Source organism: Bufo bufo, chromosome 8 (genome assembly GCF_905171765.1).
Source record: "Bufo bufo chromosome 8, aBufBuf1.1, whole genome shotgun sequence".
Lineage (NCBI taxonomy): Eukaryota > Metazoa > Chordata > Amphibia > Anura > Bufonidae > Bufo > Bufo bufo.
This window is the reverse complement of record NC_053396.1, coordinates 217092573-217107079: the sequence shown is the minus strand read 5'-3', so window position 1 is coordinate 217107079 and position 14507 is coordinate 217092573.

The window sequence follows — 14507 nt, the reverse complement described above, 5'->3', positions numbered from 1 at the left end:
AAGATAAAGTGGACTCCTTTATTTACCCATGCAATGTTTTAGGTAATCTCAATGGAGCCTTTGTCAAGCGTCTTGCCAAAGGCTCAATTGAGATGAGCTGAAACATTGCATGGGAAAATAAAGGAGTCCACTTTATCTTTTTCATACTGGAGTGCTGCCTACTATTTTTTACTTTATTACTTGTGGATCCTAGTCTGGGATTGATTGAGAATTTGCACCTGGGATCTTTAAGAGTGCTGATGTTGGCTTTCCATGTATAAATATATATATATATATATATATATTGTAAGAGTTAGGTAGCGGGGTGGTCGATGAGCACGCTCTCTTGAGCACAGATTTCAGGCAACCTCAGTTTTCCATCAACTGTCCAGATTTATTGCCAGCGGGTGGTACATAAAATAAACATAAACAAACAAAATTCTATGCCTGTCTGGCTCTAACTATACAATGAGGAACTCCTGACTAACCAGCCTAAGACTGGACACCAAACATAACCCTATTGTTTGTACCACCTGCTATACTCACAGAGACTCCAAGCAGTTCTGTCCCCAGGCAGAGAGAGAGAGAGACGTGTCACTATTTCCAGCCTTATATCAGGCTAGCACACCTGAGTAGTGATTACCTGACAGCCCAAAACCCGGATTGCAGATAGGTCTGCATAGACCTCTGCTGAACCTTTCCCTGGTTGCTTTTTAAATGACAGAAGTGAGGAACCTTGGGCACACATAGACCCCGTTTACTACTTCTCAAGACATTCCCCCCCTGTTTCAGACCCGGGGCTGGAACACATCTGGACGTCAGACAATGTACCCGCGACAAGGCATCTGCATTTCCCATTTGGGTCCCTGGCCTGTGCTTTACCGTAAATCGGAACTCTTGTAGGGCTAAGAACCATCTTGTTACCCTCCTATTTTTTTTTCCTTATTATCACACATCCATTTTAAGGGAGCATGATCCGTGTCCAATTCAAAGTGACGGCCAAGCAAATAGTAGCGGAGTGCTTCCAGGGCCAATTTAATAGCGAGGCACTCGTTTTCTACAATTGCATACTTTTGCTCATGGTCATTAAGTTTCCTGCTCATATATAGTACAGGGTGTTCTTCCCCATCCCGTACCTGTGACAGTACTGCCCCCAGTCCCACCTCAGACGCGTCAGTCTGTAGGACAAACCCTTTCTAAAAGTATGGGGTTATCAGGACCGGCTGGGCGCACAGGAGGGTTTTTAGAGTCTGAAATTATTTTTCAGCCTCTGGTGACCACTTGACCATGACAGAGTCTATTCCTTTTGTCAGGTCGGTTAACGGGGCTGCAAGGGACGCAAAATTAGGTATAAATCGTCGGTAATAGCCTGTAATCCTCAAGAAGGCACGGACTTGATTCCTGTTTACCAGTTGAGGCCATCTTTGTATGGCTTCAATTTTGTTTAACTGGGGCTTTACTAGGCCTCGGCTTGTGATGTAACCTAGATACTTAGCATCTTCAAGACCAATGGCACATTTTTTTGGATTGGCTGTGAAGCCTGCCTCCCATAGTGAATTGATAACCCCTGCACCCTAGGTAGATGGGATTCCCAGTCTGGACTTTGGATGATGATGTCATCCAGATATTCTGCTGCGTACCATCTGTGGGGCCTTAATATCTTATCCATCACCCTCTGGAAGGTTGCAGGGGCTCCATGCAAACCAAATGGCAAGACAGTATAATGGAACAACTCATCCGGAGTGGCAAAGGCAGTTTTCTCTTTGGCCTCATTTGTAAGGGGAATTTGCCAGTATCCCTTGGTTAGGTCTAGAGTGGTTATATACCTGGCATTTCCGAGGCTGTCAATGAGCTCATCAACACTTGGCATTGGGTAAGCATTAAACTTAGAGATGGCGTTCAACTTCCGGAAGTTATTGCAAAACCTCTAGCTGCCATCTAGTTTGGGGATCAGAACTATGGGGCTGGACCACTGGCTATGGGACTCTTCAATTACCCCAAGTTCCAACATTTTTCTTCAGAGATAATCCCTCTCCTGGCCTCGGGTATTCTATAGGGTCGCAGCTTAACCCTTTTTCCTGGGTCTGTAATGATGTCATGTTTTATGACAGAGGTGCGACCTGGGATCTCCGAGAAGAAATCCCAATTCTTAAAGAGGAACCCCTGCACTTCTACTTTTTGTGTCTTGGCCAGGGAGTCCGGTACGGTTACCTCTGGCAACAGGGGCTTCCCAGAGCACGGCTGCTCCAGAGGATAGGAGGTGTTGGCAGCAAGGGATAGTCGATCTTTCCAAGGTTTATAAGATTGACGTGATATACTTGCTCACTCTTCCTCTTCCTCGCATTGTGTCACGGCTGTATGTGAGCAACAATAGTAGCATGCCCACGTGCCTAAGACTGATGACCACTGTAACCCCTACAATAGTGGAAGGGGCACGGCCACCGGTGCCCTACTCAGTATATGGAGGGAACCGTGGCCACCTCAGATCCAGTCAGAAAATAATCAGGTACACAACAATGTCTGTACACTTAGCTGAAGGTGTTGCAGCCGCAGAGAAGACGGATCCAAGGACAGCTGGCAATATCCGGAGTGCTTGCTGCAGCAGAACACAGGTCCAGTGAACTGATAGCTACAAGTGAAGATACTAAAGCAAGAGCTACAACTGAAATGAGAACTATAATCCACGCCCTACAATAGGAGGAGGGGTGATATAAAGAGAGGGAAATCAAACGCATGAGGAACAGCTGGGAGGAAGGAAACCAAAAGTAAAACAGAGCAGTGAGAACTCCTCCCAGCTCTAGTAGTGACATCATCACAGGGGTGGAGAAACAGAGCTGTGAGAACGTCCAAAAGCTCTGGTAGTGACAGTACCCCCCCCCCCCCCCTCTACGGGTGGACTCCGGACACCCAGGACCCACCTTCTCAGGATGAGCCCTATGAAATGCCCTGATGAGGCGAGTGGCTTTAATGTCCGACACCGGAACCCACATCCTCTCCTCAGGACCATAACCCTTCCAATGAACGAGGTACTGAAGAGAACCGCGGACAATGCGAGAGTCCACAATTCTGGAAACCTCAAACTCCAGATTGCCATCAACCAAAATCAGAGGAGGAGGCAAAGAGGAGGGTACCGTGGGCTGGACATATGGTTTTAAGAGAGATCTGTGAAATACATTATGTATCTTCCAAACCCGTGGAAGATCAAGACGGAAGGCAACAGGATTGATGACTGACAAGATTTTATAAGGCCCAATAAACTTGGGACCCAATTTCCAGGAGGGAACCTTCAGTTTAATATTTCTTGTAGACAACCACACCGGATCACCGACATTCAGGTCCGGACCAGGCACACGTCTCTTATCAGCCACACGCCTATACCTCTCACTCATCTTTTTAAGATTACTCTGAATCTTTTGCCAAATGGTAGACAAAGACGAGGAAAATCTCTCCTCCTCAGGTAAACCAGAAAGAGCCCCTCCCGAGAATGTCCCAAACTGCGGATGGAACCCATATGCACCAAAGAATGGTGACTTATCAGAAGATTCCTGACGACGGTTGTTCAGAGCAAACTCAGCAAGAGGGAGAAATGAACACCAATCCTCCTGGTTCTCTGCCACAAAACAGCTCAAATATGTCTCCAGATTCTGATTGAGGCGCTCAGTCTGACCATTCGACTGCGGGTGAAAAGCAGAAGAGAAGGACAGCCGAACCCCCAGGCGAGAACAGAAAGCCTTCCAGAACCTGGACACAAACTGCGTGCCTCTATCGGAAACAATATCAGAGGGAATGCCGTGCAATTTAACAATATGGTCGACAAAAGCTTGCGCCAACGTTTTAGCATTGGGTAAACCAGGGAAAGGTACGAAATGAGCCATCTTGCTAAAACGGTCCACCACCACCAGGATCACCGACTTCCCCGAGGAACGAGGAAGATCCGTGATAAAGTCCATGGACAGGTGTGTCCAAGGACGGGAAGGTATGGGTAACGGGAGAAGGGAACCTGAAGGCCGTGAACGAGGGACCTTAGCGCGAGCGCACGTCTCACAAGCAGCCACAAAACCCTCCACCGACTTACGAAGAGCCGGCCACCAAAATCTCTGAGCAATGAGATCTACCGTGGCTCTACTCCCGGGGTGACCAGCAAGAACCGTATCATGATGCTCCTTAAAGAGTTTGTGACGTAGCTCAGGAGGCACGAACAACTTCCCAGAAGGACAACGGGCAGGTGCCTCAGTCTGGGCAGCCTGGACCTCGGCCTCCAAATCGGAATATAGAGCAGAAACAACTACTCCCTCCGCCAAAATGGTACCCGGGTCCTCGGAGTTTCCTCCTCCCGGAAAACAGCGAGAGAGAGCATCAGCCTTCACATTTTTTATCCCAGGTCGGAATGTAACAACAAAATTGAATCTGGAGAAGAACAGAGACCATCTGGCCTGTCTCGGATTCATACGCCTGGCCGACTCCAAGTATGCCAGATTCTTATGGTCGGTAAAAACGGTGATAGGGTGCCTGGCCCCCTCCAACCAATGGCGCCATTCCTCGAAAGCCAACTTGATGGCCAACAACTCCCTATCTGCCACATCATAGTTTCTCTCTGCCGGGGAGAGTTTTTTAGAGAAAAAGGCACAGGGTCGCCATTTGGCAGGAGAAGGGCCCTGGGACAAAACCGCACCCACACCCACCTCGGAAGCATCCACCTCAACAATAAAAGGTAAGGAAACATTGGGATGCACCAAGACGGGAGCAGACGCAAAACTCTCTTTAATCTTAGAAAAGGCTGCAAGCGCCTCCTCCGACCAAGAGGAAAAATCCGCCCCCTTTTTTGTCATGTCAGTAAGGGGTTTGACAACAGAGGAATAATTCAAAATGAACTTTCTGTAATAGTTCGCAAAACTCAGAAAGCGCATCAATGCCTTCTGATTCTCAGGAAGCTCCCACTCAAGTACAGCACGGACCTTCTCCGGATCCACGCGAAAACCAGAAGCAGAGGGGAGAAAACCCAGAAATTGAATCTCCGATACCATAAAAAGACATTTCTCCAGCTTGGCGTACAATTTATTTTCCCGCAGAATCTGCAGAACCTGAAAAAGATGATCCTGATGGGTCTGAACATCAGAGGAAAAAATCTAAATATCATCAAGATACACCAATACAAATTTCCCCATTAAATGGTAGAAAATACTATTAACAAAATGCTGAAAGACGGCCGGAGCATTCATCAGGCCGAAAGGCATAACGAGATTCTCGAAATGCCCGTTAGGGGTATTAAAGGCCGTTTGCCATTCATCCCCCTCTCTGACCCTGACCAGGTTGTACGCGCCTCTCAAATCCAATTTGGAAAACACCTTGGCTCCAACAATTTGGTTGAAGAGGTCTGGGATCAGAGGAAGGGGATAGGGATCGCGAATCGTGATACGGTTCAGCTCCCTAAAATCTAGGCAAGGTCTCAGAGAGCCATCTTTTTTTTTAACAAAAAAAAAACCCGCGGCCACAGGTGACTTTGAGGGACGAATATGCCCCTTCTCGAGACTCTCGGAGATATAAGTTCGCATTGCGATTCTTTCTGGTTGTGAGAGATTGTAGAGGCATGCTTTTGGCAGCTTGGCGCCGGGAATGAGGTTAATGGGACAGTCAAACTCCGGGTGAGGAGGTAGCTCCTGAACACCGCTCTCGGAAAACACGTCCGAGAAATCAGAGAGAAATGATGGCACAGTTTTAGTAGACACCTCTGCAAAAGTCGCTGTGAGACAATTCTCTCTACAAAAGTCACTCCACTCATTTATTTGCCTTCCTTGCCAATCAATAGTGGGGTTATGTCTAGTGAGCCAGGGTAACCCCAAAACTAGAGGAGAAGGCAATCCGTTAAGGACAAAACAAGATATATCCTCCACATGAGTGTCACCTACAGCTAGCCGGATATTGTGAACAATGCCCTTCAGAGATCTCTGTGAGAGTGGAGCAGAGTCAATAGCAAAAACAGGTATATCCTTTTCTAATGTGCAAACCTGAAAACCATGCATGGCTACAAATTGAGTGTCAATAAGATTGACGGCCGCTCCACTATCGACAAAAATCTCACAAGAAATGACTTTGCTCTCTAGCGCCACCCTGGCAGACAGGAGAAAACGGGAACTGCAGGTCAGAGGAAAAGCATCAATTCCTACATCAACTTTGCCCAAAGTAGCAGATGAAGCAGAATTTGATGATTTACCTTTTGAGGTTTTTCTCTTATTATCGCTCTTAGTACAGTTCAAGAATCTCCTAGAGGGACAAACATTTGCCAAATGACCTATGCCCCCACAACAAAAACACACCATACTCTGAGGACTAAATCCTCTTTTATCAGGGGCAAGTCGACCTAGCTGCATGGGCTCCTCCTCAGAGGGGAGCGAGACAGGATGAGGCCCCTGCACACTGAATGAGTCCGCACCACTGCCCCTAGACTGACAATGGCTGGACAGAGAGGTCTCGTTTCTTTCTCTTAGACGGCTGTCAAGGCGTACCGCCAATGACATGGCAGGCTCTAAGGACGTTGGTCTCTCATGGAAAGCAAACGCATCTTTTAATCTCTCTGAGAGACCATGACAGAACTGACTCCGGAGTGCAGCATCATTCCAACCCGAATCAGCTGCCCATCTCCGAAATTCAGAACAATAAAGCTCCGCAGACAGTTTGTTCTGGCATAAAACACGTAAGTTAGATTCGGCCAGAGCAACACGATCCGGGTCATCATAAATCTGCCCCAGGGCCACAAAAAATCTTTCCACGGATCGAAGGGAGGGATCCCCTGATGGCAGCGAAAAAGCCCAAGTCTGAGCATTACCCCTGAGCAGGGAGATGACAATCCTCACCCTCTGCTCCTCCTTACCAGAGGAGTGGGGACACAAGCAAAAATGGAGTTTGCATGCCTCTCTGAAGCGAACAAAATTCTCACTGCCCCCGGAGAACGTTTCCGGAAGTGAGACCTTTGGCTCGCAACAGACTCCATGAGCCGGAGCAGAGCCCAATGCTTGAAACTGAGTCATAGATTGACGGAGATCCGCTACTTCCAAAGAAAGACCCTGCATGCTGTCAACCAGGCCAGAAAGCGGATCCATGTCAAAAAAGGACGGTTTTGGGTGGATTATAATGTCACGGCTGTATGTGAGCAACAATAGTATACACAGTAAAAGAGCTACTGACTGGACCCAAACTAGGGAGGATAAAGGGTGACCCCTGTCAGACCCTCAAAGCTCTCCCTATTCTGCTAAAGCACATGCCCGGATCCAAATGGCAGAACGAGGCATGCCCACGTGCCTAAGACTGATGACCACTGTAACCCCTACAATAGTGGAAGGGGCACGGCCACCGGTGCCCTACTCAGTATATGGAGGGAACCGTGGCCACCTCAGATCCAGTCAGAAAATAATCAGGTACACAACAATGTCTGTACACTTAGCTGAAGGTGTTGCAGCCGCAGAGAAGACGGATCCAAGGACAGCTGGCAATATCCGGAGTGCTTGCTGCAGCAGAACACAGGTCCAGTGAACTGATAGCTACAAGTGAAGATACTAAAGCAAGAGCTACAACTGAAATGAGAACTATAATCCACGCCCTACAATAGGAGGAGGGGTGATATAAAGAGAGGGAAATCAAACGCATGAGGAACAGCTGGGAGGAAGGAAACCAAAAGTAAAACAGAGCAGTGAGAACTCCTCCCAGCTCTAGTAGTGACATCATCACAGGGGTGGAGAAACAGAGCTGTGAGAACGTCCCAAAGCTCTGGTAGTGACACATTGTCTGCGATCTGCAATCACACTGATAGATATTTACATAGATATTTAACCCCTTATATGCTGTGGTCTGTTGCAACCATGACATCTAAAGAACCTTTCTCCCGTACTTCTGGGGCCTGAACTAATCATTTGTATCGAGATAGATGTTGTTATGGCAGTGTTGGACCTTTAGAAGTCTTGGAGGCCTGCCACAGTAAATCTCCTATAGGCTGCAATGGTAAATCATTGCAATCTATGAGAGAAGCAATCAGATGATCGCATGTTAAAGTCCCCTAGGGGGATTATAAATAAGTGAAAAAAAGAATGAAACAGTTTTTAAAACTATATAAAAAATTCTAACCAGCTCCTTTCCAAATATTAAAAACTAAAATAAACAATAAAAATAAAGATCCTTGTGATTGTTACACATAAAACGCCAGTACTATTAAGATCTAAATGTATTGTGAGCGCCTTGTAGATTGGTCATTTTTTGTTGCTTCATCTTTCAAAAAAGTATTTACTAAAAATGGATCAAAAAGGCATGAACATTCCAATATGGTATCAATAAAAACTACATATTGCCCTGAAAAAACCTTGGCCCATCTTCCAATTTGGCACTGCCTACAACATTGGGCCACTTTTTAATTTTTTTTTCAGGGCCAATTTGAGTTCCCAGTCTGCTGCTGTTTTTTTTTTTTTTTTTTTTCTGCAACATGACTCATCTCAACCTTAAAACACAAGAAATGCATGGATTTGCATAGGGCTGCAGTTAATCCTATTACTGTACATTATCTTTTCTCAGACAGTCGTCATGTTGTATAAATATTGAAGCCCCAAACAGCTAAGTGGCACATTCAGCTCTGCTGTTCGTGGGATTGAAAGCAGGTCATTTCCTGAGCTTAAAGTGGAAACCGTTGACAGGAATACATTGGAGAAAACTCCAGCATGGTTTGGTTGTAGATAACTTTACTTTTCTTAATAATGCTGATAACTTTTGTATCTGCTCTGAGACTTCCCTATTTGGATTAATTACAACTTTTGCTATCACTCTTGCTGTCATAAATTCACAATGGAGTAGCCAAAAATACCAGTCGGGATTAGCTGGACACACTTAATTAACATCCATTTCAGCTTCAGTATTCGGACGTTGAGTCCTTGGCAACAACTAACAAAAAAAATAAAATAAAATAAAATAAAAAAATCAGCGTTGTCACAGTTTACAGACAGGTTCACAAGTCTAAATGCAGCTGCAATATTGTGTGTTTTGCCCCCAAACTAGCCCTAAAATTCATAACCAAGATGACTTTGTGAGAATTTGATTCCAATCCCCTACTAGCTTGGATTGGAAAGCTCTTATACAGCTCTGTTTACCTTTATTGCTGCCATGATACGCCATTAGTCCATTTTATCACCTGGATACAAAAAGTACAAACAGTCGGCACTCCTCCTCCTGTATCGTGGTGCTCGCGTCCAGGGTGGGAATGACCCGCTTCAATATTCAAAGGTAAAGACCGGCACTTCACTCTTGGTTAGTAATAATGTTGCTTTATTGAAAGCATGGAAGAGATACAACGCAACAAGCGACGCGTGTTTCGGCTCGAATACGAGCCTTTATCAAGCATAGTGTGCATTGCTACAAACACATTTAAATAGTGCGCCGTCACCGGCGTCCACACGTGTTGACGTCACATCACCATAGTTACTAGTGTACACAAATCATGGATTACGACAGAAGACATAATGCATAGGACATTATAATGCATAATCACAATGCTTTATATTTTATAACTATCTGCATTAAAAGATAAATACAAGAGGTGAACCAGCAAACATGTGATGCAAACAGACAAAATCCATTTAAGCCGAATTTTTTTTTAAATATATTGATTACCCTGGGTGTGTTTATCTCGTACAGGCTACACTTGGATCAAGGGTTTCCAGTCTTGTCATTTTTTCTGTGACTAGAAATTTGGAGGATTATCAAAATAATAAGATATACAAATGGCAAGACTCATTAGGTACAGCCACTCCGTTAACCAGACGATTTACGCGTCGGGTAGGTTCCCAGTCTTCAGGATCCGGGAGCGATTATGGTACCAGCACACGCCCTTCAGCGTCTTTTTTAGGACAAAGACGCCGCAAAGTAAAAACACAAGGAGAGCAGAACGCCATTACAGGGGCGCTACAAGCACCAATGGCAACAAGGTCCCAGGTATAAATGAGACTTTGCTATACAATATATCATCTAAAAATTTAACCCCGATCCAGATACAATTGTTGCAAAAAGGTCTGTCCTTTAGTCCAACTGAAGCTTTTGATAGCTTTCAATTTGACATGGATTGTCGACGTTTATTTTAGGAGTATACGTTTAAAGGCACATTTTGCAACTAAGGATATGCCGGTCTCTGCATTTGTTCCACCTGCACATGATTGCTTGACATTAAACCAATTTGGTTTGAGACTGAAAAGCAACTTTCAGCCTCCAAAAATATATCATCCAGCAGAGACCTACATATCTTTGGTGCAGAGAGATTTTGATGTTATTATCTCTGATTTCCAACACGAGGGTCTAGTTGTTGCGCACAATCTATCCAAGGAGGAGAGACATGCATTACGCACCATACTGGATGATAAATCTGTTATTTTTAAACCGGCAGATAAAGGGGGCTCGTTGGAAATGTTAGACAGGGAATATTATTTTCAGAAATTTTAACATAACTTTCTGACCGGGATACATATTACCCTTTAGATAGGGATCCGGTCTTTGACATCAAACGCAAATTGTCTGATATTGTACATACACATAAAGATGCAGGTTTATTAGATGAAAAGTTGTGCCAATTTCTGATTAATCAACATCCGGTGACCCCTGTATTATATACGTTGCCAAAAATCCACAAATGTTTGACAACCCCCCCTGGTCGGCCAATCGTGGAAGAGATGGCAGAGAAATTCTCTTCCAGGGGTGTTATCCGAGATCCTTATTGGATTCTGGAATAAAGAAATGTATTGGCAGAGTTGATATAAGAAAACCTTGTAGTGACAATAGACGGTTAACGTTCATTGTCAAATATCATCCATGGATTAACAAGTTTCGCCACGTGATTAATAAACATTGGGGGATTATGCGTGCATCTTACCCAGATGTTGTTGAATTCAGAGATATTCCTATGATTTGCTATAAAAGAACAAAAAACATTTGTTAAAGCAGACATAGGTGGTACTATGAACATGCCACGCCAACTTTTTCTTTCTACTCCTAAAAAAGGTACCTTTCCTTGTTTGCAGTGTGTCCATTGTTCGGCAGTGATTAAGGGTGAATCCTTTTCCCATCCACACACAGGTAGAAAATTCCCAGTTAGGTTTTTTTTTTTACCTGTGATAGCAATTATGTAGTATACCTGTTGAAGTGCCCTTGTGGCCTTGTATACATTGGTGAGACATCTACCAGAATGAAGGATAGGTTCAGTAATCATAAGTCCAGTATACGGAAGAAAAACCTGCTATTGCCAATTCCCTTTCATTTTGATAGATGTTCTCACAATGTATCCCAATTAAGATTCCAGATCATTGAGCAGGTTCAACAACCCCGTAGAGGGGGCAACAGGTTGCTAATGCTTAAAAAACTGGAAAGTTTTTGGATCCACACTCTGCAAACCTTTGAACCAAGGGGTCTCAATCGAGAGTATGAATTGAGTGCATTCTTGTAGACAATTGATGATGTTTAGTTTTTTTCTTTTTTCATTTGTATTTATATTTACTATGTTTGAATTCTAATTTCATATTTATATTTGTCTAGTCACAGAAAAAATGACAAGACTGGAAACCCTTGATCCAAGTGTAGCCTGTACGAGATAAATACATCTCAAGGTAATCAATATATATAAAATAAAAAAAATTCGGCTTAAATGGATTTTGTCTGTTTGCATCACATGTTTGCTGGTTCACCTCTTGTATTTTTCTTTTAATGCAGATAGTTATAAAATATAAAGCATTGTGATTATGCATTATAATGTCCTATGCATTATGTCTTCTGTTGTAATCCATGATTTGTGTACACTAGTTACTATGGTGATGTGACGTCAGTGACGGTGTGGACGCCGGTGACGGCGCACTATTTAAATGTGTTTGTAGCAATGCACACTATGCTTGATAAAGGCTCGTATTCGAGCCGAAACACGTGTCGCTTGTTGCGTTGTATCTCTACCATGCTCTCAATAAAGCAACATTATTACTAACCAAGAGTGAAGTGCCGGTCTTTACCTTTGAATAGAGTTGAGCGAACACCTGGATGTTCGGGTTCGAAAAGTTCGGCCGAACTTCCCGGAAATGTTCGGGTTCAGGATCCGAACCCGATCCGAACTTCGTCCCGAACCCGAACCCCATTGAAGTCAATGGGGACCCGAACTTTTGGGCACTAAAAAGGCTGTAAAACAGCCCAGGAAAGAGTTAGAGGGCTGCAAAAGGCAGCAACATGTAGGTAAATCCCCTGCAAACAAATGTGGATAGGGAAATGAATTAAAATAAAAATAAAAAAAATAAAAATGAACCAATATCAATTGGACAGAGGTCCCATAGCAGAGAATCTGGCTTGACGTCAGCAGAGAATCAGTCTCTTCATGCCATAGCAGAGAATCTGGCTTCATGTCAGCGCAGAATCAGTCTTCATGTCATAGCAGAGAATCAGGCTTCACGTCACCCACCACTGGAACAGGCCACTGTCACACATTTAGGCCCCGGCACACAGGCAGAGGAGAGAGGTCCCGTAACAGAGAATCTGGCCTGATGTCAGCACAGAATCTGTCTTCATGTCATAGCAGAGAATCAGGCTTCACGTCAGCCACCACTGGAACAGGCCACTGTCACACATTTAGGCCCAGGCACCCAGGCAGAGGAGAGAGGTCTCGTAACAGAGAATCTGGCCTTATGTCAGCGCAGAATCTGTATTCATGTCATAGCAGAGAATCAGGCTTCACGTCACCCACCACTGGAACAGGCCACTGTCACACATTTAGGCCCCGGCACCCAGACAGAGGAGAGCGGTCCCGTAACAGAGAATCTGGCCTTATGTCAGCGCAGAATCTGTCTTCATGTCATAGCAGAGAATCAGGCTTCACGTCACCCACCCCTGGAACAGGCCACTGTCACACATTTAGGCCCAGGCACCCAGGCAGAGGAGAGAGGTCCCGTAACAGAGAATCTGGCCTTATGTCAGCGCAGAATCTGTATTCATGTCATAGCAGAGAATCAGGCTTCACGTCACCCACCACTGGAACAGGCCACTGTCACACATTTAGGCCCAGGCACCCAGGCAGAGGAGAGAGGTCCCGTAACAGAGAATCTGGCCTTATGTCAGCGCAGAATCTGTCTTCATGTCGTAGCAGAGAATCAGGCTTCACGTCACCCACCACTGGAACAGGCCACTGTCACACATTTAGGCCCCGGCACCCAGGCAGAGGAGAGAGGTCCAGTAACAGAGAATCTGGCCTTATGTCAGCGCAGAATCTGTCTTCATGTCATAGCAGAGAATCAGGCTTCACGTCACCCACCACTGGAACAGGCCACTGTCACACATTTAGGCCCAGGCACCCAGGCAGAGGAGAGAGGTCCCGTAACAGAGAATCTGGCCTTATGTCAGCGCAGAATCTGTCTTCATGTCATAGCAGAGATTCAGGCTTCACGTCACCCACCACTGGAACAGGCCACTGTCACACATTTAGGCCCCGGCACCCAGACAGAGGAGAGGTTCATTCAACTTTGGGTTGCCCCGCAATATAATGGTAAAATGAAATTAAAAATAGTATTGAATGAGGAAGTGCCCTGGAGTAGAATAATATATTGTTAAGGGGAGGTAGTTAATATCTAATCTGCACAAGGAATGGACAGGTCCTGTGGGATCCATGCCTGGTTCATTTTTATGAACGTCAGCTTGTCCACATTGGCTGTAGACAGGCGGCTGCGTTTGTCTGTAATGACGCCCCCTGCCGTGCTGAATGCACGTTCAGACAAAACGCTGGCCGCCGGGCAGGCCAGCACCTCCAACGCATAAAAGGCTAGCTCTGGCCACGTGGACAATTTGGAGACCCAGAAGTTGAATGGGGCCGAACCATCAGTCAGTACGTGGAGGGGTGTGCACAGGTACTGTTTCACCATGTTAGTGAAATGTTGCCTCCTGCTAACACGTTCCGTATCAGGTGGTGGTGCAGTTATCTGTGGCGTGGTGACAAAACTTTTCCACATCTCTGCCATGCTAACCCTGCTCAGAGGAGCTGGCCGTGACACAGCTGCGTTGGCGACCTCTTGCTCCTCCTCTGCATTCGCCTTGGGCTTCCACTGGTTCCCCTGTGACATTTGGGAATGCTCTCAGTAGCGCATCTACCAACATGCGCTTGTACTCGCGCATCTTCCTATCACGCTCCAGTGTAGGAAGTAAGGTGGGCACATTGTCTTTGTACCGGGGATCCAGCAGGGTGGCAACCCAGTATTCTGCACACGTTAAAATGTGGGCATCTCTGCTGTCGTTGCGCAGGCACTGCAGCATGTAGTCGCTCATGTGTGCCAGGCTGCCCAGAGGTAAGGACAAGCTGTCCTCTGTGGGAGGCGTATCGTCATCGTCCTGTGTTTCCCCCCAGCCACGCACCAGTGATGGGCCCGAGCTGCTTTGGGTGCCACCCCGCTGTGAACATGCTTCATCCTCATCCTCCTCCACCTCCTCCTCATCCTCGTCCTCCAGTAGTGGGCCCTGTCTGGCCACATTTGTACCTGGCCTCTGGT